Source organism: Suricata suricatta, chromosome 7, assembly GCF_006229205.1.
Source record: "Suricata suricatta isolate VVHF042 chromosome 7, meerkat_22Aug2017_6uvM2_HiC, whole genome shotgun sequence".
In the NCBI taxonomy this organism is placed as follows: domain Eukaryota; kingdom Metazoa; phylum Chordata; class Mammalia; order Carnivora; family Herpestidae; genus Suricata; species Suricata suricatta.
Genome location: NC_043706.1, coordinates 126,875,772 through 126,901,597, shown reverse-complemented (window position 1 = coordinate 126,901,597; position 25,826 = coordinate 126,875,772). Strand labels below are relative to the sequence as shown.

General features: G+C 36.5%; 1 long non-coding RNA gene across 1 annotated transcript in view; it reads left to right on the top strand.

The window, feature by feature from the left end:
- Positions 1-25,826, top strand: part of LOC115297081 — a 142,634-nt gene that overhangs the window by 108,125 nt on the left and 8,683 nt on the right. The window contains exon 3 of the long non-coding RNA XR_003911256.1: positions 4,851-4,952. This is a non-coding gene — a long non-coding RNA (uncharacterized LOC115297081). The remainder of the gene's footprint in view (positions 1-4,850; positions 4,953-25,826) is intronic.

Genomic DNA, 25,826 nt, shown 5'->3' with positions numbered 1-25,826 from the left:
GGCAGAGAAGGGCAGATACCATATGTTTGCACTCATAGGTCTAACAGGAAAACAGAAGAAACCTAATGGAGGACCATGAGGAGGGGAAGAGGGAAAGAGAGTTGGGGAGAGAGAGGGATGCAAAACCTGAGAGACTATTGAATACTGAAAATGAACCAAACTGAGGGTTGAAGGGGGAGGGGGCGGGGGAAGGAAGGTGGTGGTGATAGAGGAAGGCACTTTTGGGGAAGAGCACTGGGTGTTATATGGAAACCAATTTGACAATAAACTATTAAAAATGTTAAAAAACCACATGAAATATTATCTCACATGATTCAGAATAGCAAGTATCAAAAAAATAAGTGTTGGTAAGGATGTGGAAAAAGGGAATCTTTATGCACTGTTGGTAGAAATAAAAACTGTTATAACCAATATGGAAAACACTAGAGAGGTTCCCCAATAGGAATAAAAATGCCATATGATCCAGTAATTCCACTGCTTGGTATTTACCCAAAGAAGATGAACACACTAATTTGAGAGGATACATGCACCCCGCTATTTGTTGTAGCATTATTTATAAAAGCCAAATATGGAAGCAACATGGGTCTATTGATAGAAAAAGAAGACATGGGGACACACACACACACACACACACACACACAGGACTATTAGCCATAAACAAGAATGAAATCTTGCTATTTGTAACATCATGGGTGCACATAGAGGGTAATATGCTAAGTGAAATAAGTCAGACAGGGAAAGACAATACCATACAATATCACTTATATATGGAATCTAAAAACAAAACAAATGAAGAAACAAAACACACAGAAGCAGACTCATCAAAATGGAGGTCATTTCCAGAAGAGAAGGATGTGGGAAATGGGCAAAATAGATGAAAAGGATTTAGAGGTACAAACTTATAGTTATAAAATAAATTAACTACGGGAGTGAAAAATACAACATAGGGAATATAGTCAATAATATTGTAATTATTGTGTATGGTGACAGAAGTAATTACTTATGGTTGTGAGTACAGTACAATGTACATATGTCAAATCCTATGTTGTACATCTGAAACTAATATAGTGTTGTATGTCAACTTAAAAGGAATAAGCATGTAGCTCAATGGGAATTTATTCTTGTTTTCTTGGGGCTCATCAACCAAACTCAAGTGGATCACTGAGGTTAGAGAGTTAAAGGTCAAAGAGGCCACTCTTTGGTAGTGCTGGGGACCTCTGAAATAATTGTCCTCCTCTCTGGAACATGAACTATCATGTGAGGTTATTACAGGGCCCAGAGTCAAATTGTATGGATTTGTAGCTTGGCTCTCCCCCTTACTAGTTGTGTGACCTTAACCGCTCTATGCCTCAGTTTCTTTATCAGTAATATGAGCATAAAAATTATAATTTCGAAGTGCCTGGGAGGCTCAATGGGTTAAGTTTGGCTTTTGGTTTTGGCCCAGGTCATGATCTCATGGTTCATAAATTTAAGACCTGCATCTGGCTCCACCTTGACAGTACAGAGTCAGCTTGGGATTCTCTCTCTCTCTTCTTCTCTCTTTGTCCCTCCCTCACTCATGCTCTCTCTCAAAATAAATAAATAAACCCTAAAAAATAGTACTTTCACCATGTGGCTGTGGTTAATACATAAAGGAATAAAGGAATACACAATATGAGCTCATACATAAAGTGAGACTTGGAAGAGTATCTCGCACTCAGGATACATTCAGTGTTAGCCATTTTATAATTATTATTTTTTGGTTGTTTATTTTTCAGAGAGAGAAAGAGAGAAAGAAACACAGAATCTGAGGCAGGCTCCAGGCTCTGAGCTGTCAGCACAGATCCCAACATGGAGCTCAAACCCATGTACTAGGAGATCATGACTGAGCTGAAGTTGGACGCTTTATGGACTGAGCCACCAGGACTCCCTCTATAATTATCTTTATTTCAAAATTATTGATAGCCTGTTCAGTTTACCTGAGAAGTCAAGTTTTTCCTTGGTTCCATCTATTTCAGTTCCTTTCCTTCCATTATCTGTGCCCAATCCTACAGGGCTTTACTGTCAGCTCTGTCTCCAAACTGCAAATTGAGTTGATAAAATAATCCCTCATGACTGCTTAAGATACTTCTCCTCCCAGGAACATTTGCATTTTTATAGGGGACTCAGGAATATACAAAAACTTCCTAGTTCTAACAAATTAATTGCTGGTTCAGGCCATTCAGACTGGTCTGCTATGTTGCACAACTTTGTGGGGGAGGTGCCCTACTGGTCAGCCAATGAAGAAAGTAATTTGGCATAGTGGTTTGCAAAATTTACACACTGGCATCTCTAGGATTTTGGAGGGAATATAGAAAGCAAACTCAAGGGATTCTATTTTCTCCTACCAACATCTGGGATCTTTATCTAATTTTCATATAGACATCTATTGACATTAAGAAGGTTTGAACTCCACAGTTTAGGGTAAGGTACTTTTTTCCCCCTAATGAACAAATTGATGGAATGAGAAGATGCTTCTCACAAGGAGGGTATCAAAATCCCCCTGACTTTTAACAAAACCAGCCCAGTTTGGGACAATGCATGAGACTCTCATGATCAAGTAGCCTGTTACTACTGTTCAGAACGCACAACCTTCACTTCATCTTCGCAGGTGATCTGGACCCTATGAAGCTTGGTGAAGACCAAGTGCCATTGTACACAGTGAATACTGAGACGACTAAATTCTTCAAATGCCAGAGGTCTTGTGATTTTCTTATCCACAAATATTGTTATTTTAGCAAATCCAAAGGGATTTGCCTAAAGCGCTTTCTTCCCCCTGATTATGGGAATGGTAGAACAAAATTTCCTATATTCTCTTTATTCTCTGCTTTTGACTTTGAAGATCTTATCTCTCAGACTTTTTCCTGCATTGACACATCTTTTAAATATAGTCATTCACTATTAGAACTGGACAAGGCCTTATAAAGGGCATCTTGAGCAAACTCCTTTCAGGGAAGAGATTTCTCTTCATCATATATCATAGAAGCCTACAGTTTAAAATGCTATAAATGGAAATATAGTGTAAAATTTCTTTAAAATACAGAGCACATCCTATAAAGACTGGCTACTGAAAATTGCCTGAGCTATGTTACATAAAATGCCTGAGGTGGTATAAGGTAAAGGTTGGGTCTGCAAGTAAAAATGATAGGAAATATCAGCAGTGGAAGGATCACAGGAGTTCAAACAATGCCTACATGACCGGATATTTTCTTCTTTGATCAAAGCCTTATTTCCCCTTCCTGTGAGCAGATCTAATCCCCATCTATTTTGCTCATCCAATCAATTATGTTTCCTGCTTCTGATACATTGTCAACCTCACTGGCCTCCACCCATGATTCATTAACACAGAACACAATAAGCCCCTATTAATCCATACCTGGGGATGGCTGTGCAAAAGAGATGATTAAATTGTTAGTTGTGCTTTCTAGGTGGAAAGAGATCAAGAACTGGCTGTGATCTCTAATCCTGGTCAATTAAACAGATTCAAAAGGAGGTCTTTGGGGATAGCGAACTAGGTACAAGTGTGCGTGTGGTATCAAAATTTTTGTCTGTGCTTCCAATCTTTGACTAAAAATTGGTCATTTGAGCCCTTAACACTTAGATACACACTTTGGTTTCGTGGTAGGCTAAAATCCTCTGGCCAAGGAAGTATGGGCCCCATCATGTGGAGAGATGGCCCCTTTGAATTGTCAGTGGCCCTGGGTTTGTTTTAATATACATGTTCCATGGAGTTACTAAGAAAGGAGAAATCTAAAGTGGAACAGTTTTCTGTACTGCCAACATGGACGGAGTGTGTGTTCATATACAACTCAAGGCATTGTGGTCAAATATAAAGGATGACAGAACCCCTTTTACTACCTTGCTCTGGCTTCCTCCTTAGGACTCACTTCCTTTTCTGCCCATCTTTTATTTATTTATTTATAAGTTTATTTATTTATTTTGAGAGAGCAGAGAGAGATGGGACTTGATCTCATGAACTGTGACATCATAATCTGATCCAAAATCAAGAGTCAGACACTTACCTGATGGACCCACCCAGGCTGGCCCCTATTTCAGTATACTTAGTATAAACTTAAGTCAAGTTAAAGTTAAATATACCTAGTGGCTACTCAGGGCAGACAGAATGTCAGCATTCTGTTAAAATGTACAAAATTGCTTTTGTGTAACCCTCCTGAAGTTTTCTCTGATATGTCCAGCTGAAAGACTGATCTTACTCCTCTACTTATAAGCACTCTGATTGGACAGGAGAAGTGGCACTTACTCTTCCTGTCACTCCTGATCTTAGACATGTTTTGAGAGAGGGAACTGAGGGGGCTTGTGTTTAATAAAAACTCAATAAGCATTCGTTGAACAAATGCAGACAAAACTGCACCAGCCACAACCATTGCTGTGCACTTGTGCACTGCAGAGGCTCAAAGGCAACAGATACATATATACTGGGTTTCACATGTTCAAAAGTGTTGCCAGTGACACATGTTCAGAAGTGTTGCCAGTGAGACTGAGACGGAAAGCACATGGCCTGGCTGTGTGAGAGAAACCAGGTCAGTAGAATAGGTGGGAGAGGATGACTCATTCATAAAGTGACCACAGGGTGATAACCTATTTTATTTGGCTTGGAGGCAAAAATAATGGTGGACATCGGAGACACTAATGATTTTTATCAAAATAAATGAGGGGCATGGCATGAGGGGCACTAAGACTATATTCTAACACTTCATGAAGAATTCTGGGATCAGCCCAAGTAAAATAGTTAAAATTCAGCCTGACCCACACTTTTTTTTTCAGAATTAGTTTGTAAAATGATGAATTCTTACTTCCTAAATTTCCTGCAGATGCTCCCATTGCTGGGGAAATGTCACTGTTAGGAGAATAGAAAACTTATTCCAAAGAGTATTGAAGACTGACTGAATCAGGTCTGGAACATTATTGAAATGGTAAGATAAACTCAAGTACTTCCTGATAAAAGAAAAATTCTTTTTTTAAAAAATGTAGTCCCTTCAGAATTATGGCCAAATGTCATTGGATCATTTTCAATGAAATTTTACCTATTAACAGGGAGGAGATGAGACCAGGTTCTGAGCTCCTCCTGGGAGCCCTGCAGCTGGGTTTCTCTCCCCTGAGATTCCTGGTGATGGAAGCAGCTGAAGCTGGTGGTCATTAACATTTTGAGAACACCGCAAACTATGCTGTGTAATGTTATGACATTTCATCTCAAGACATTTCATCTCCTCTAATCAGTGTTTATGTTGGTGATACTTCATAGTTATTTGCTTTCACATAAAAATGGAACACTTCGGCGTGTCATTAACATAAGAGTAATTTATTTATTACCCCTTGCAGTTGTTTCTAGCTCATTCTTTTGCTCCTCACCCCTGTGCCTCCCCCTCCTTCACTCCTCTTTCCTCTCCCTCCCTCCTTCCCTTTCTCCTTTGCTCCTTTTTAAATTGTTTCTGACTTTTGTTTTCATTGACGGTATTTTTGAAAGTGCTTCCAAGTTTTCCTTCTGCTTTCCTCCTGGCAAGTGGGTGGTCTTGGGGTTCGCACTCCTCATTCTTAGTAAACTTGAAGTGTAGAGTCTGGAAGAAATACAATGTCACCTCTCTGGAAAATGCTGATGTCCCTAATTGTCCTTGACGAGGAACAACTCCTTCTCTGCACACTGCTCCATCAGTGACACATCGCCTCTCATCTGCTTCAGGTATTATCATGAACTTTTAGTGTCTGTCTTCATGCCTCCATTTCTCTCTCTTCCTCATGTGGGGCACTTTATCTTACTTTAAAGCAACTTAAACTTTTCTTCCCTTCTCAGAACCTTTTTATTAAATGCAAACTGATTGACTGTTGATACTTGTATACTTAAAACAAATTTATTCCTTTGCATAAATAAATGTTTGCACATTTAATTCCAGAAACTAGGTGTAATTTTCTTTATTTTAGAATGAATGAGCAATTTCTATTATACCTTTCTTTTTAGGTTGAGTGATCAAGATATGACCTCAGTCTAAGGAAATGTTTCTCAACCTTGACATTACTGACATTTTGAGCTGGGTAATTCCTTGTTTTGGAGGACTGTTCTGTGCACTGTTTTGGACATTTTGAGCCTGATAATTCCTTGTTTTGGAGGACGTTAAGTAGCATCCCTGACCTCTGCCTACCAGATTTCAGTATCATTTCCTAGTTGTGGAAACAGCACGTGTCTCCAGACATTACCAACTGTCTTCTGGGGGGCAAAGTAGCAGTACATTGAAAACCCCTGGTTTAGTGCAGTGTCCCTCCTTTGTGAGTGGTTATGTCTAAGTTCTAGGGCAGAGACTTAAGAAAGGATGGAGGCGGCTTTTCTTTGAAATCATCCTTTATCCATGTAGACTCTTCATCCACGTGGACTCATCCAAGGGGTCCCTATTCCCTTAATGACTTTACATCCTTCCATCTAGGAAGGGCTCCCAGAACAGCAGTCAGGCACAGGGGCCATTGTTCCTGCATTATTGCAGGATGTTCTACGAGGTGGCCTCAGACCTGTCCTGGTGCCACGCTGGGGAGACAAGATGAGGGATAGGAACACAGGAGTCTTGAGGGCTCTGGTTGCCCCCCTGTGGGTAGTGGCCCCTCGGGGTGTGATGTTGGATTCGCAATTCCCTCTTGGTAGACCTTCTTACAGGACATGCTCCTCAGGAACCCATAGCCATCTCTGTTCTGCTTCTGCTGTGGTTCTCCTTGCTCCCTGTAGTCCTTACCATCTTAATGTTGTCTGAAGACAGGCAGGACTGGCTCTTTTTCTAATTTTCCAACGAGATGTTTTATGGCCTGGAGTTTATGTACTTCATAGTTGAACTTTTGACACAAAAAAGATTTTCTCTGCTTCTCTGCTATATTATCCCTTCTTAAAGCAATGAATTCTTCTGAGTGAATGGATAAAATAAAAGATACAAGAAAATGAGAGGAAAATATATACATATACACACACATATCCCCATCACTTGTTTATTCTGGTGCTACGTTTTTATAGAATTATAAATAAAAAGTAAAAAGATGGGGCGCCTGGGTGGCTCAGTCTGTTAAGCGACCAACTTCAGCTCAGGTCATGATCTCAAGGTTCTTGGGTTCGAGCCTTGCGTTAGGCTCTGTGTTGACAGCTCGGAGCCTGGAACCTGGTTCAAATTCTGTGTCTCCCTCTCTCTCTCTGCCCCACCCCTGTTCACACTCTGTCTCTCCCTCTGTCTTGCAAAAATATAAAATATTTTTTAAAAAAAAGAGTAAAGAGCCATCCTATCCTCAGCCTGCAGAAAAATGACGAGGCCTTTGGGGAACCAGCAGATTCTCAGGGAAGCAGAGTTAGATGATGGTGCTTCTGATCTGGGTATCCTGGGAATAGGATGAAATTAGGAATTTCCTATGATGTTGGGAATCCAAGATGACAGTGGTATAATTTCATCCGGGCAATATGGTTTTGCTTTATACTCATGAGGCGAGGGTTCCTTAATAATCCCCTGCAGTTCTGGTCATCTGGTGCTCACTGGTTTTCACAAGGCCTCTTGTCTGCTCCTCCAACTTCTCAACATATATTTTATCTCATGTAGTTTTAATTCATATACTTGGTAGGTGTTTCTTGTTTTTGTCACTGATTATTTTGTATTTAGGATCTGATGGGGGCCTATGGTAATATCTCTTTTGTTGTTTTAAATTGCATTTCTCTGATGACTACTTTGGACAACAATCAAACATTTTGTTAAACCTCTCAGTTTCTTTGGCTATGAATTGACTCAAATATCCTTTACTCATCGTTAAAATTTGAGATTCTTGTAACTTTCTTTATGTGCATATGAGTTCCTTGAATATCCCAGATAATAATTTCCTTGTGGTCTTAGACATGGCAAATATCATATCTCTGCAACATCTTTTTGTTAACTTTATTCACATAAATTCTTAGTTTGATTTGATTAAATGCTTCAATGATGCTTTTGGAATTTTGTTTAAGAAGTTCCTCCCTAACCCTAGGGCACATTATCTTCTGCCTTTATGGTTTCTCTGGATTTCTTTCTTTACTTTACTTTACATCTGGATTCCATCTTTATATGTGGTAGTAGATATGATTGATTTTTCCTCCACTATGAGCAATTATCATCATGTACTAAATAGTCTGATTTGTGATTTATTACATACTAATGTATATATAGTATTACATACTAATAGTCTGATTTGTGATTTATTACATACTAATAGTTCTGAGATATGAGTCTATCTCATGGAAATTATGGTCTTGAGGTCAATTTCTCCCTTTTTTGCATGGATATCATACTGTTTTCAATATAACAACTTTGTAGTAAGTCTTAGTAGCTGTTAGGCCAAGTATTCATCTCATTTGCTTATCATTGTGATTTGATATTGTCTAGACTCATGATCCAGGGTTGTTTGTAAGTAAATAAATACAGACCATCTGACCATACACTGGTATTAAGGGGGCAAACTAATGGAAGTAGAAGTAGTAGAAGGTGTTGGGGCTATTGCGTTCTGGGGAAGAGCACAAAATGTAAGTAGGAATAAACATTAGACTCTGATAAAGGAACTCTTTGGGCTGCAAGGTTGTTAAGCCACATAATTAAAAAGCACTTGCTTCTAGAAATTGTAGAATTGAAAACCATAATAAGTGCATTTAAAGCTTAATGAAAGTGTTACATAGGGTAATAGAAGAAAATAAATAGAAAATTAGTGAACTGTGATATAGATCTTTAAAAATCCTATAAAACACCAAGGGTAGTGACAAGTAGGTGGAAAATATAAGTGAAGTTGATAAACATGGAAATTGAATTTAAGGACCAAAAGGAATCATATTAAAATTCTTGAAGGACAAAATTTATATAAGTTCATCTACATAAATCAATAAAAATGCCCAATTTGTGGGGTAAAAACAAAGCAACAACAACCTAAATGTTTGGGCTACGATAATTGGAACATACTTACCCACACATAACACACAATAACAAAACTTCCAATGCTTTTAGACTGAAATGTGAAATTGCAATTTGATCTACAAAATTGGCAATCTCATATGGTTCTAATTAATATCATGGTGTCACAATGTAGATCTTTAGACAGCTCTTTATCACATGAGATAAGGGATATCATTGTATATTAATAAAGTTTAAATCTGTCAAGAGATTCTTGAGAACATATCAGCAGAGATTAAAAAGAAATAAAGTAAAAAAATTGACAAAATTACAGGGATAAATGGAAATATCCAGAACGGTAATGAAATATCTTAATACAACACTCTCAGTTTTTTATGAATGAGCTACCAAGTATATGGGACATTTGAGTAACAAATGAAAAAGCATCATGTAGTAGACAATGTATTTTTCTATTGGAGAATAGACATATTTTTCAAAACCACAAAAACATTTTTGGAAATCAATCACATTTAAGACCATCAATTAAGTCTGAATAAATATCAAAGGGCCAGTATTATTGAAATACAGTTTGTTGACCATAGAGCAAGTAAACCTCAACAAATTTCAATGGGTCAGTAGTATACACATCATGATTCTGAGTGTTGAATAACTCAGACCAAAAATAATATTAAAAAGGAATTAGAGCATGTTTAGAATAATGAAAATAATAATTTTAAGAGTACTTCTCAGCCTTTTATGATACAAATTAAGTAGTGCTTAGAGACAAATTTACAAGCTTAAACCCACTCTGAGAAGAAAATACAGGTCCCAAATCATGAGCTAAGCATCCACAACAGAAGCTACAAAAGGAACAAGATAACAAATTTAAATAAAACAGAGGCTAATGCATAACAAAGAGAAGAGTATAAGTCAATGAAATGGAAACAAACAGATGTTAGAATTAATAAAAGCAAAAATTGCTTCTATATTAAGAAAAAAATAAAATCATCCAACTCTGACATAATTGATGTACAAGAAAAAAAAAGATCCAGATAAACAATATAATATGAGAAATGAAAAAAGAGATATCACTGAAGAGACAAAACAGAGTAAAAGATAATAATTCCAGAAAACTTTATGCTGAGAACTTAAAAATTTATACAACATAGATAAATATTAGAAAAATATAAAATTTATTCAAGAAGAAATAGAAAACCTTGATGGACTTGTAGCCATAAACAATTGAATTAATAATTTAAAGTCTTCTCACAAGGAAAATACAAGGTCATGAGAGTTTATAAGTAAAAGCTATGGAGAATTCAAGGAACACATATCTGCAATCTTATGTAAATTCTTCTGGAACGTAAGGAAAAGGAACATACTTTCCACGCATTCTATAGTCCAGTCTAATGATAACACCACCTCCAAAGGGAATAGAAGAATGATTCTAGGCAAGTTCCATGAAATAAAGTATGTTCAGAGTCATAAATGCAACATGAATACATTAAATCCAACAATGTGTAACAAAGGTAAGGTATCACAATTAATTTTCATATATCCCAGGCATACAAAATTGATTTGACATCTGATGACATAGTAACAGATGAATGGGGAAAAATGTTCTTATCAACATTTATATCAAAATATTTGATCACATTCATAATTCAAAAATAAGTAAATAAATGACTCACAAATAAAAACTCCTGAAAATAAGGAGAGAAGACACATTTCTTAGGCTGACAAGTATACCTGCCAATAATCTGGTAAACATGGTATTTAATGAAATATTATAGGCATTCCTTTTAAAATCAGGAATGCAACAGTTGACTACTACCACTAATTTATCATTGTTCTTGACCTTCTAAGTTGTGTGTCAGAGAAAAATAAAATATAAAATAATTGGAAAGAAACAAAACTATCATGATTTTTGTCCTAGTAAAACCAAGTGACATACAGTCAAATTATTAGAAATAATGCTAGTTGAGCAATGTTCTTAGATGTAAGATTACCATCTAAAAATATCAATAGAGTTTAAAAATCAATTAAAAGGATATTCAGCATTATAAAAAATAACACATTTAGAAATAAATCAGACAAACTGTGTGAAAACTTTTATTTAAAAAATTAAACTACTAAAAGACATTAAAGAAAACCTACTGTGCCCATTATGTGCTTGTGAATAACCACACAAAAAACCATCTTTATGATTAGGTGAGGAAGAGGTGGCCCTTTTTCTGCACAGGTGGGGAGGTCAGAGTTCAGTGATGCACACCCACTTCCCCTTGTGGGACAAATCATGGGCCGAGGAGCTCTCCTGGAACCAAACTGCACCACCTTGGGTGAGGGGTGACATGGGCAAGATGAAACTGCTCCTCATCTCTTTTATGTGTTTATGCTTGGATTTTTTTTTCTCCAATTATATGCTGGAATTCTCTGCTGGACTTCCAACTCCCACAAAGCACCCTCGTCTGTGGGTGACTAACAAAACTGAAGTTCTGTGGGAAGATGATAGTAAGGAAGTCCTCCCCCATCTTACATGCCTCTCTAAGAAGTTTTTTAAGTTGATTTATTTTGAGAGAGAGAGAAAGAGAGAGAGAGAGAGAGAGAGAGAGAGAGAGAGAGAGAGCATGTGCATGACTATAAGAGGGAGAAGGGCAGAAAGAGATGGAGAGAGAGAATCCCAAGCAGGATCCAGCACTGTCAGTTAGGAGCCTGACATGGGGCTCAAACCCATGAACTGTGAAATCATGACCTGAGTCAAAATCAAGAGTCCATTGCTCATCCACCTGAGCCATCCAGGTGCCCCATGAAAGACTTCTTTTTTTTAAATTTTTTAATATGTATTTATTTTTGAGACACAAGGTGAGACAGCGCAAGCAGTTTATTCTCCCATTTATTTCTAATGGGACTGGAACCTGAGAAGTCCAACATTAAGGTGCTAGCAGATTTGGTATTTGGTAAAGGATCTGCTTCCTCAGGGATGACCATCTTCTCACTATAACTTCACATGGCAGAAGGGTGAGGGGGCCCTCTGGGAACTCTTTATAAGGGCAATAATCCCATTTGTAACCCGATCAACTCCCAAAGGCCCAACCTCCTAATTCCATCACCTTGGGGACTAGGATTTCAACAGATGAATTGTGGGGGGATACAAGCATTCACCCCATAGGATTTAATGACAGAGACTACATGAACCAGGGGAGAGTGTACACAGACTCAACCAGCATGAAAAGCAAGTGGCACTATTTTATGGAGTTGGACATGCACAGTCTTCATAGCTCAATAACTGTATTTTTGCATGCATTATATATAATAAGGAAACACTTGCTCATATATCCAAAAGAGAGTTTAGGAATATTTGCACCTGCATCATATTGGCACCGAATTGGCAATAACACAATGTTCTTAGAAAAATGGAGGAGCAAATTATACAATAGTCACATAAAGAAACATCTGTTCAACAGTCAGGTTGAGCTACAACCATGTGCATCCTCATGGGTGAAAATTGAAAAGTAATTATTGAGTAAAAAAAAGCAAGATCTTAAAGAATGAATATAAGATTTCAATATTATAAATTTCAAATAAGAGAAAAATAAAATATATACTAAAAGAAAAGAAAAAATAAAAGAAAAGAGTGTGATTAAAAATTAAAATTTAGGCTAGTGAGTTCTATTGGTGTAGAGAGAACAAAGAAAAGGATGATAAAAAGCAAGTGTCAGTGGTGCTGATAATATTTTCTTTTCTGATTGGTAGTGGTTCCTGGGTATTTACTTTACTTTTTATGTTCCTATTTGCATATGTCACATACATTCATTTCACATGCCAAATATTCCCAAACAAAAAAGTCCAAGGCAAGTGCACTTTATCTCTTTATTAAAATGACAGAAATTTGTCATCATGTGCTATTTTTTTCCCATATGCTAAAATAATCTCTCCCTCCTTAAAAATCTATCCTCTTTACCCCATTCTTATTATTGTACTTATTTTTTAAATCAAATATTATTGTTTTTATTGTATTATTTTAGTTTAAATTTTTTTTACCTTTTTACTCCACTTGATGATAAGTTCCATTTGCCAATTATTTTTTGTTTGACTTACTCCTCTCCATTTTTTATACTTCTTGGCTCTGAGGTTGAAAACTACTTCTCCTTGACTCGTTCTCGTATTTCCAGCTGGATTTGGCTAATGGGAAGTCACAGGTGTGGAGGAAGGGACAGTGTGGAAGCAGGGAGACTGGGAAACATGCTCCTTCCATTTCAGTGTCTGTCTGCATCCCTCATAGCTATAGCTTCCTCCAGGCATCTCCTCGTTGGTTTCTGTACCATCATGTACACCTTGCCCATTCAACATTAGATATGGTAGTGGCTCATCACTTTTGAAGACTTTGAGGTGCATTGATTTTTCTTGTTTATTTCCTAAATAGTTCCCAACATATCTAAGTAGCTCTTTCATTATAAAACCACTTAATTTGTACAATCTGTGGTAAATTTTTATTCCTGTCAGAATCCTGTTATACACTTGGTCGGTCTCAATCACTGCATTTCCTCAACATCTAGAATACCTAACACAGTAGTAACTAAAAACAAAACAAAACAAAAAACCAAACATGAAACAAAAACAAACAAAGAAACTCAAAAGATAGACTTTTGTAGCTTAGAGTTTGAAATGACTTATTAGAGTATATGATCCAGCTTTTCCTGTTATAGATGTGGTAACAGGTCTTAAAGAAGTCAAGCTCACTGAGAAAAAAGGCTAGTGCCCAGCAGATGGCCCTGGCTAGTGACAAGATGGCTTCTTGAACAAAACCACACCACATACAATTACCACATGATTATATCCCACCAGTAGCAGCTGATTAGGTCAGGGCTGGGAAATTGTCTCCAAGATTATAGATTCACCTATTGGCTTGCAGCAGTCCATGAGATATCCAGCATGGGGCCTTTGCCCAAACAAAATGATACTGACTAAATAAGCCTCATCAGATTCTCTTCCATGGAGAATTTGAATGCAAAACACAAGGAAAGTGCTCTAGATAGTAATAAAGGCTAATGCTGAAAAAGGTACAGAAGTCACGTATCAGAGGCTATGAAGACAGCAGTGGTCACGAGAAGCTGTGAGTATGTAGAGGTTATGAATACTTTCAAGTTCAAAGTACAGACATGACTAAGCAGAAGCTAAAAGATATACAGCAGTAAAGATAGAGGAGCTGAGTCACAGTATTGGCAAGAGATTGTCTAGAAACTTACAAGTTAATGTTGGTAGTGAAGCTGCTTTGGATCTTAATGTTTTTTCTAATTCCCACACTTTATTCCTCTTCTTTGAGGTCCAGAATACTGGGACCCTGTTACTGGGTTGGTGAAGATTTCCTTAGTTCTTTTTTCCATCTATATTTTTACAAGAAACCCTCATTATCAGAAGAAGTTCTAGAAAATATTTAAAAAGTGGAGAAACTAAAGCTCTGGCTCTCAGTTTGGTATTCTTTCCACCACATCATGCACATCAAGGTATCAATCAAATCTGAATCTCCTTTGTGACTCCTTCCTATTCCAGCGTGGCTTAGAGAAAGTTTACAAGCCCACTCTTTGATAATTTTACCTTACAATGATTGTCATGCACTATTCTCATTTTCATGATCCTTGTGAGTTATGGAAAATATTTGACAGTAACCAGTGGATGATCCAAGGGGTAAGCACAAATTTCCCCGAATTCACTGTACCTATCTTTTATAGGTGATTGAAATTACAAGTAGAGAAATGGGAACATATAAATATCTGAAGATTAACAGTGAGAATTACATAAAAGATAAATTCCTTCATTCCTCCAAAATGTTAATCCTTACTAACCACAATCCCAGAAAGAGCTGCTCTGAGAATAGAATCTTGGGTGGAGAGGCAGCTCAGTGGGGGAACAAGACAGAATGAAATGTGATGCGTGGAACAGACAGCGTTTGGTGGCAGCATCGGGGGTATATAAAGAGCAGACTGGCACAGAGGAGTGCATCCTTTTGGATGGATTCATAAAGGGGTGATTAGTATGAGAAAAATGTAGAGGTGCCATTTATCTTGATTGTCCCAAAGCCCTTGACAGGATACTTTTCGGAGGAGTCTCTCACAAGAAGTGAACTCAAATTGCCTTGAAAATTGGCTGATGAGTCCAAAATAAAGAAAAGTGATAAATGGCAAATGCATCTAGTTCTAGGAAAGTAGCTGAAAATGACAAAAGGATGGATATCTTTTTTTTTTGTCTTCTCACATTTTCAAAAGTTACCTGAAGGTGGTTTTTTTTAAAAAAAAATATGCATTGAGTTAAACTTATTGAATGCCTTGACTATTCTGAGCTGAAATAAGAAGAGTTTATATTGCTTCTGGGAGTAAGAGATGGTGAGATGCCATTTGGAGGCGAATGTATTAGATTTTCTGGCATGTTCCTTATGGTATTATATAGGAATTTCAGGACAAATTTTTAAATCAAGGTAATTCTGGAAAATTCTGGGCATATTTATCAAAAATTGAGGTTTGTGGGGTGCCTGGGTGGCTCAGTCCATTGAGTGTCTGACTCTTGATCTGGGCTCAGATCATGTTCTCATGGTTTGGGGATCAAACCCCGTGTTGGGGTCTGTGCTGACAGTGCAGAGCCTTCTTGAGATTCTCTCTCTTTCCTTCTCTCTCTGTTTCTGCCCCCCCCACACACTCTTTGTCTCAAAATAAATAAACATTTTTTTAAAAAAAAAGATCAAGTTAAAAGGAAAGTGAGATTTGCAATTCCTGGTAACAAAAAGCTTAGGGTCCAGGATAAGGGAGGTGAGGCTTGCTCACACACACCTTAAACATGATATAATGGTGTCAGAAACTTGGAGATAATAGAGCATATGGACATCATTTCTGGTTTCTTTGATTCCCTTTTCCTCTCCCCTGAAACCCTTCCATCTTTTCATAACCTGAGAAATTTAAAAATGTCACCTAGATAATATCATTATCCTTAAAATCCTTCAGTCTTCCATTGCTCTTTGAAAATAACTCAGAGATCTTGTTAATGATTGTTATTTTCTACCTGCTCTATCACTTACAGTTCTTTAAGCAACTCACTGGCTGCTTAAAGAAAAGGAAGAAATTAATGAATGAACAAATATATACACAGTTTAAAAATATTACTGAATATTTAACCTGAGTTTTTCTTCTGCTGAGCTATCTCTAACACAGCTGTAGGAACCTTGTGGCAATTCCTATCAATAAAAATGACTAATGTGGCTGACAGACAATACAAACTTTAAAACCTCAGGTTATATTTTTAGTGGCTGTGTCTTATTGGTTCACCAAACCCAAGAATGCATTACATTTGGATGGCATTACACCTATCAGGCTGCTCTACAGGTTATGCAAACTGTGATATACATGACTTCAGATCTGAGAACAGAATCTGGGCATCCAAGAACTTTCTCATATGTAGGAAATATGTGAGTTTTCAGCTCCTTCAAAGTAGGTACTTAGCTTTATTAATCTTCTGTTCCCCACAGTGTCTGTGATTATACCTAAGTCTGTGTTGGGAATTAATCTGTTTTTATTTGTTTAATGGAATTTTAAAATAATCATAAGTATTCTTATAATATATATTCTCATTTTGAAATAATTCCAGTTTATAAGCTAATATTTTAGTAATACATAATTGGTTAGTTTGTTTTAAAAAGCCAAAGTGGAGAATCATAAAGGTGATTCCTATATATCTTAAAAATTTAATTTTTTAAAAACTCTTTTTTTAATGTTTTATTTATTTTGATACAAAGAGAGGCAGAGCATGAGAGGGGGAGGGGCAGAGAGAGAAGGAAACACAGAACCGGAAGCAGGCTCCAGGCTCTGAGCTAGCTGTCAGCACAGAGCCTGACATGGGGCTCGAACCCACAAACGTGAGATCTGACCTGAGCCGAAGTTGGAGGCTTAACCGACTGAGCCACCCAGGCGCCCCAAAATTTAATTTTTTAAAAAGCTTGTTTGTTTTTTTATGTATGTATGTATGTATTTGTATGTTTAGATATTTTTGAGGGGGGTCAGAGAGAGGAGGACAGAAGATCCAAAGTGGGCTTCACACTGACAGCAGTGAGCCTGACATGGGGCTGAACCCACGAACCATGAGATCATGACCTGAGCTGAAGTCCATTGCTCAACCTACTGAGCCAGCCAGGCACCCCCAGTTTATTTATTTTTGAGAGAGAGAGAGAGAGAGAGAGAGAGAGAGAGTAAGCATGAGCAGGGAAGGGGCAGAGAAAGAGAGAGAGATAGAGAATCCCAAGTAGGCTCTGCACCGTCAACGCAGAGCCCAATGTGGGGCTCGAACTCACGAACTTTGAGATCACAACCCAAGACAAAATTAAGACTTCCATGCCTAATCCATTGAGCCACCAAGAAAGCTCATAAAATTTTAACCTTGAAGACATGAAGTGTACCTTTATTCAGCAGTTTTTGAGGTAGGGCTCAGGTATATTCTTTGGCTATTTACATCCTATTCTTTGGGTCCAGTGATAAAAGTTTTGACTTATTTTTATTATATTACAATAAAAACAAGCATAAGACATGATCATCCTAAATTTATATACTTTTGGAAGTAAAGTGAGAAGTGAGACACAATACCAGTTCAGAATCCTTTTAGTTTTTTTTTTTTTTAAATCTTTCTTTCCCTTAACCTTATACAGTTGCCTCCTCCACAACTCTTTTGACAGTGGATATTTAAGTGAGTTGCCTATTTGGGGCGTGGGTGGCTCAGCTGGTTAAGCATCTGACTTTGGTTCAGGTCATGATCTCACAGTTCATGGGTTCAAGCCCCCTGTCGGGCTCTGTGCTTATAGCTCAGAGCCTGGAGCCTGCTCTGAGTCTGTGTTTCCCTCTCTCTTTCTCTGCTCCTCCCCCACTCACATTCTGTCTCTCTCAAAAAAAAAAAAAAAAGAATTTAGTGAGTTGCCTATTTTTTAATCTTTCCAAACTATTTCATTTCACATTGACGGAAACAAGTCAATTTTTCCCAGTTGCATTTTAGATGATTCAATAGTAATTTAAATTAGATACTTATAATAACCAGTACAATCAACAAAAATAGATTGGAAATAGACATACTCTTTGTTTGTTTTTAAATTTTCAAGTTTATTTATTTATTTTTAGAGAGACAGAGTGCAAAGCCCAACGTAGGGCTTGAACTCATGAAACTGTGAGATCATGATCTAAGCTAAAATCAAGAGTCAGACTAACTGACTGAGGCCACCTTGGTGCCTCTCTGTGCCTCAAAAAGAGGAACAGAATGTCAAAATTCTAAAAGGTATGTTAGTGTGAGCATTCTCTGTAGCAGAGAGCTGGGAGTAAGCGGGAGTTAACAGATTAACCTCTGTTAATCTGAGGTCAGATTGGAGAACTATTGTTTTGTAATTGAAATTATGTTGTTAAGTATGTGATTACTAAACATTGTCTAAATAATGAATATAGTCAGGAGTAAGCACAGCATATCCTAAAGAGTCTCATTATTTAGGCGCAAAAAACTTGACACTCTGGACCACAGACTGATCTTAATTAATTTAGGGTATGAGTATGGCTTTAAGAAAAATAGCCATTATATTTGTGATTCAGATCCTTTGTATACTTTTCATTTAAGAAAGTGTTGACTTAAAAAAATGTGACTGAAGATGATATACTAAGAGCAAATGGAGGAAGTGTGAATTCAACTATACTTGTGAAGTTCACAATCATGTTCACTTTGATGCTAATGGCTTGAATGAAAATAACTTTTGCAGATAGCTCATTTACAAGGGTTTTCAGGAACATGATCTCATTTGAGCCTCATACCCTATGAGCTCAGTCTGGAGATATAGTCATTACCCTAGTTTCTGACACGAGGGAGCTGACCAAGAAAATTAAGTGATTTCTTTGTGATTTTATGACATTAATACATAACATCAAATCACATCACTTCATTTTTTTTTGTTGTTGTTGTTTTTCACTGCTAAAGCTTGTTTTGGAATAAGTTGTCCTGAGCAGAATATATTCTCTTTGTTTAATAGGGGGAAAAAGCCATGAATTATCCTTTTTTTCCCCTTAACTCCATTAACATGTTTATTACCAAAGAGTGCATCTCTCTGTATAGATTTGTCTCCTCTAGACTGACTTACAGGAAAACAGTGATCATCTCCTCTTTGAATGCCAGTCCTATTATTAATGTGCCATATTAATTTGGCTGAGCTGAATTCCAAGAGATGGATCTTTACCCATTTTTGGAATAAGAATACATAATAAACACTAAATAAAATTTGGTATTTTATAAAAAAAATAGAAGAAAAAACTTGGAGATTTGAAGAGGAAGAATATTTCAGTGCCTTTTTTAAAAACCTCAGGATTTGATGATACATATATTATCCTCACATTTCTAGTTCTTTATGTTTACTTATTTATTTTTCTAGTTTTAGTTTACCATTCTATTCTTTATTAATTTCTTCATGCTGACTTCATTGTGTATTTTAATTATTCAAACAACTGTAGTTAAAATTATTCTAACTACCTTAGTTGAATGTTCATTTATTTTATATTTTAAAAAAATATTGAAAACATATTTGTCAGGTTGTGATATGAGGCTTATTCTTCTGGCTTTGAAGAAATAATAGGAAGTTTCATCTTTCTATCCATAATCTAGAAACATTTAAATAACATAAAATTATTTAAGTAAGAGTTGGAAGAATTTTCTATGAAAACTGGCTGTTTATGGAATAACTTTATTTTACTTATTAATTTTGGTATGTTTAGGTTTCTTACATTATCTGGATTTCTTTTGAAAATTTATATCTTCCTAGAAAACTATCAGTTTTATTCATGGTTAAAAATTTATTTTCAGAGTTATATAAAATAATTCTTTACACAGTTAAAATTTTTTTCTTTGTATATATTTTTCTTTTATATTTTAATGTGCATTTGTGCTTCTTTCCCCCCTTTTCCTCTCTTTCCTTTTTTTCTGAGAGGGAGGCCAAAGATAGAGAGAGAGAAGGCGAATCCTAAGCAGGCTCCATGCTCAGCATGGGGCTCAATCCCATGATCCTGGAATCATGACCTGAACCTAAATCAAGCGTCTGTCACTCAACCAACTGAGCAACACAGGCGACCCACCTCTTTTTCTGGCTTAATGATTAGTTCATGGTATGTGTTTTAAAATAATTTTTCTACCCTCCTGCAAAATAATCTACCATATATATTTACCAGTTCCAATTTTTATTTTCTATTTACTAATTCACTAATTTATTCATTCCTTCATTTTGTCTTTCTTAAAGGTTTGTTTCTTGCTACATTTGTTCTAAGATCTTGAGCTGGATGCCTTATTTAATTTAATACATTATTATTTAGTGATATGTTTAAGGCTACAAATTTTCTTTCTCTATGTACAGCTTTGCTTATAAGTCTTAGTTTTGAAACTGTTTTTCTTTTTATTATTTTATAATTATTTGGCAATGTTAAACTTGCTTTGTTCTTTCAGTTGTAAATTTTGTGAGAAGAGTTTTATATCGAGCACCTACTATGGGTGTGTTCTATTTTTTTAATTTTTATTTATTTATTTTTAGATAAAGAGAGAGAGAACATGCGTGGTGGTAGGAGAGGGAGAGGGGGAGAGAGAGAGAAAAATCAGGTTCCACACTCAGCATGGAGCTCAATGCAGGGCTCGATCTCGTGACCCTGGGATTATGATGTGAGCTGAAATCAAGTGTTAGATGCTCAACAAACTGAGCCACCCACATGCCTCTGTAGGAGGGAGTTTTTTCATTTTAAAAAGGTTGTGATGTTTGCTTTACATTTAAGTTATATTTTTATTTCCTAGGTTATTCAATTTGAGATGAAGAAAAGTGATCTGATTATTTTTACCTTTTGGTGTCTATTAATGTTTTTTTTGTTAACTTTTACAAATGATCTGTGAATACTTTATGGTGAATTCTGTTTATGGTGATATACTCAGTATATAGTGTCATATCTGTTATACATATATATACACACACAATCCTTTATTTATCTCTCTCCCTTTCTCTATATGTTTGCTGTATTTCACCATAAAAGATATATAAACATATATTAGCATTATATATATATATATGTATGTGTGTATATATATATATATCAGAACTGGGGCATCTGGGTAGCTAAGTGGGTTAAGCATCTGACTTTAGTTGAGGTCATGATCTGGCAACCCATGGGCGAGCTCTACATCAGGCTCCATGCTGACAGTGCAGAGCCTGAAGCCTGCTTTGGATTCTGTGTCTCCCTCTCTCTGTGCCACTTCTGCTCGCTCTCTCTCTCTCTCTCTCTCTCTCTCTCTCTCTGTCTTAAAAATAGATAAATCCTTAAATTAAAAAAAAGTTAAAAAACAACAATTTGTGACTCAGCATAATCAACTCCCATTATCTGAAGCCCCCATGATGATGTTAAAGCAGGTTACTAGTCCTCATTCCTATAGATTCTGGTTGAGTGAGGCTAAAACCTACAGTCTCTTCTGTAATAAGCATGCCCTTTGCTGAGTGTGAGATTGTAGTGACTTTGAAGAAACCCCTTGTGTTTCCAAACTGTCTGTTTGACATTTGCCATTGACTTTGCTCATTTGACTTTGTTTAGCAGCAGCTCAACTGACCATTTCTCTCCTCCACATTGCTGATCTCTAGGCTGATTTTCAGAGATACAGGTATTATGATGTATTAGCACTCTGCCCTTTCACAATTTTATTAAAACCTCTGGTTGTAGCCATTTCTTAATTTCATTTTCTCTATTTTACATTATTTTCCCATTCTCATGGTTTTATAAAGAGCTCATTTCGCCATCTTTTTCCATAAGTTCTTTAAAATTTTAAAATTCTGCTATTTATCCTATTTAGCCAGTGTTCTATCTCATCTTTCATCTGTTGTTTTATAAAGTCTGTGTTTGTTTTAATTTTCTGGATACTGACCATAAAGCATTTACTTTTTAAAAAATATGGAATCAATCTTTTAAATCTAGCTTTGGTATGCTATACTTTATTTTCCAACTTTTTAATGCTCATCTTGCCTAGTGTTTTCACTCTTCCTGTATTATTTGAGTAACACAGGTTTATGTAAGTTTGATCACCCATGCCTGCAGATAGTGTGGGTTTACTACTTATTTTCCAGGGAATTTTTCAGATCCTTCTCTTGAAATATAAGTTGGACAACTTAGCTTTATAATAATCAGATTTTCCACACTTCAAGGATTCAGTAGCCTCAGACTGGTAGGAAGAAAGTTAAATCTTTTGTCAGTCAGAGCTGGGTAATTTAATAAAATTTATGCAGCTTTTCTCAAGGTTTGAATAGTGGTAACAGAGTCCATTTTGGAAAGGTAGAGATTATCCTTTCCTGCCAAGGGGCATAGACATCAGTTATGGATTCACCTTCTTCATTGTGAACTAATCACATTAGTGAGAGGGTGCTTGAGTGGAGTGCCCCGGGGTCTATAGACTTATCTGTTTGGGAAGGTGTATAGGTTTTCTTCACCATAGACAACTGCCTTTGTAGCTGTTGGTCAGGAGCTGGGAAAATGGCAGAAATTCACTTACTCTTTCTCCCCTTGCTCATTCTCATCTTGACACTTTGCCCCTTTACCACATGTTTGGATAACAATGTAGTCTATAACAGTGCTATTTTCAAGAAGCAAAACTAAGGCATAGCGAGGTCAAGTAAGTAAGTTAATCAGCTTTAGAAATTGAGAGTGAACACAGGGAACTCAGCTGTGGAGCTGAGACCTCTACCACTGTGCTATATTTTCTTTCCACTAAGATTTATTGAATGCTGATGATACAGCCCTTAACTGGCAAGATATTACAGTATGATTATAGGGAAACATGGAATATTTAGATCTATAGGTAATATAGGAGCCTCATTTAGCCAAAGTGCTTTCTATTCTCTCACTCTTATGGGTCTCTTGATTTGTATGCTTGCTGATATCTCTCCCTACCCATTCTCTTTTGAAAGTGCACATGGAAACTGTAATAGCCAAAAGGTATTCAGTCAAAGAGAGTGGGAGAGCAAAGATATGAACTATCCACAAATGGAATAATTGACTACTGGATATTTGAAAATTGATTAATTAGTATCATAATTTCTTTGTTCATTTTCTAGGAGATATACTCAAGACTTTCTAAGAATAATCTAAGGTAGTGTTGGATTTTATTATAGGCCTTCTCTTTTAGGCATGTCCTGCTAAAGATACGGTTAAGATGAAGCCATGAATTGATCAAACATTCTGTTGAGGGTTTTCTTTTTAATTTCTAATTGAAGTTGATATTTTTCCAGGGTACAGGGAGCATCATGATTCAATTGGCTCAGGGAAACAAACTGAGCATTTTCCTATAACTACTCAGTCAAAGGTCAGTTGCTAGGATTTTGTTGTTCATCCTCATGCAGTAAGGTAATTTCTTTTCTCTTTTCTTTAAGCTTGACATCAATATGAGGGAGTTCAAGTTCCCTCTGCTGTTTGCAGTGATTGATTTTCAAAGCAGAGGAAACATCCTTTCACTGCATGAAGATCTGAGCCTATTAAACTTATGAAGACACAAAGCATTTACATCAAAGTTTATTTCAAATAGACTTGAGAAAACTTTTAAATCCTATCCATACAGCTACGCAAATGTTCTTGAATACCTACCAACTATCAAGGATAGCAGGTACACAGCCTCCAACCCCTCCCTTCCTGCCTCCAAACCTGATAAGCTTCATTGATTATAACAACATATAACCATGCTATACTCATGTCCAGATTTTAAATAAAGGAGGTTAAGACTAAATGACCCTATAATGCAAGTAAGCAAGTTAAAAAACACCTATGTGACACCCCTGCATGACACACCACCCAGGAAGCCCTCACAATTCTTGAATTTTTGTCACTTATGCCAGACCCCTCAACCATCTTGGATTTTGCCATATTGTTTAGCTCTTTCCTTTATAACACTAAGAAGAAAACTTAAATAATAGTTGTAATTGCACTTGTTGAAAATACTGAATAGAAGTAGAAAGCAGAATATCTTGATGTGTCTTGAACTTGACCTTCTGGTTTTGATTGAATTCTGCCTTCCTTTATTCCATCTGGATTTCTTTTAGCCTTCTGGTCCTTCTTCACTACCCTGGAGGTGCTCACTGTAAGAGAAACTCTTTTTATTTTTTACTGAGAATCTACTATGTTCTATTCACTTCACATCATTTCCTTTCATCCCTCCAAGAATGCTAACAATCATTTACAATAATTCTGTTTCAGAAATAAAGAAACTGAGGTTGTGAGCTAGAAAGTTGTGGTACCTTTTTATGGACCTGAGTCTTGACTCAGAGACTCATGTTCCCTTTAGTTCTCTCACGCAGAGTCACTGTGTGAGTTGCAATTCATATAAGAAAGGAAGAATTCTTTTTAAAAAACTTATTTATTTAAATTCAAGTTAGTTCACATACAGCATAGTATTGGTTTCAGGAGTAGAACCCAGTGATTCATCACTTACATACAACACCCAGTGTTCATCCCAACAATTGTCTTCCTTAATGTCCATACCCCCACCCAACACCCTCCCAACAACCCTCAGTTTGTTTTCTGTATTTGAGAGTCTCTCTTATGGTTTCCCTCCCTCTCTCGTTTTATCTTATTTTTTCTTTCCTTCCCCTATGTTCATCTGTTGTGTTTCCCAAGTTTCACATATGAATGAAATCATATGATATTTGTCTTTCTCTGAGTGACTTATTTTGCTTAGCATAATACACTCTAGTTCCATTCATGCTTTGTAAATGGCAAAATTTCATTCTTTTTGATCTCTGAGTAGTATTAAATTGTATATATACATCCCATATTCTTAATCCATTTAATAGTCAATGGACATTTGAGCTATCTCTATAATTTGGCTGTTGTTGATAGTGCTGCTACAAACATTAGGGTGTATGTGGACCTTTGAATCAACATTTTTGTGTGCTCTGGATAAATTCCTAGTAGTGCAATTGCTGGGCTGTAGTAGTTCTGTTTTTAATTTTTTGAGAAACCTCCATACTGTTTTCCAGAATGGCTGCACCAGTTTGTATTCCCACTAACAGGGCAAGAGGGTTCCCTTTTCTCCATGCCTTCACCAACATCTGTTGTTTCCTTTGTTGTTAATTTTAGCCATTAGGACCAGTGTGAGGTGGTATCTCATTCTAGTTTTGATTCATATTTCTCTGATGATGAGCATCTTTTCATGTGTTTGTTAGCAATCTGGATGTCTTCTTTGGAAAAGTGTCTATTCATGTCTTCTGCCCATTTCATCACTGGATTTGTTTTTTGGGTGCTGAGTTTGATAATTTCTTTATAGGTGTTGGATACTAACCCTTTATCTGATATGTCATTTGCAAATATTTTCTCCCTTTCTGTTGGTCACCCTTTAGTTTTGTTGATTGTTTCCTTCAGCATGCAGAAGCTTTTTATCTTGATGAGGTCCTGATTATTCATTTTTGCTTTTATTTCCTGTGCTTGTGAAGACATGTTTAGTAAGAAGTTGCTGTAGCCAAGGTCAAGACATTGCTGCCTGTTTTCTCCTATAAGATTTTGATGGTTTCCTGTCTCACATTTAGAACCTTCATTCATTTTGGATTTATTTTTGTGTATGGGGCAAGAAAATGGTCCAGTTTCAGTCTTCTGCATGTTGCCATCCAGTTTTCCCAGCACCATTTGCTGAAGAAACTGTCTTTTTTCCATTGGATACTCTTTCCTGCTTTGTTGAAAATTAGTTGGCCATAAATTTGTGGGTTCATTTCTGGGTTCTCTATTCTATTCCATTAATCTATGTTTCTGTTTTTGTGTCAGTGCCATACTGTTTTGATAATCACAGCTTTATAATATAGCTTAAAGTCTGGAGTTGTGATACCTCCAGCTTTGGTTTTCTTTTTCAATATTACTCTGGCCATTT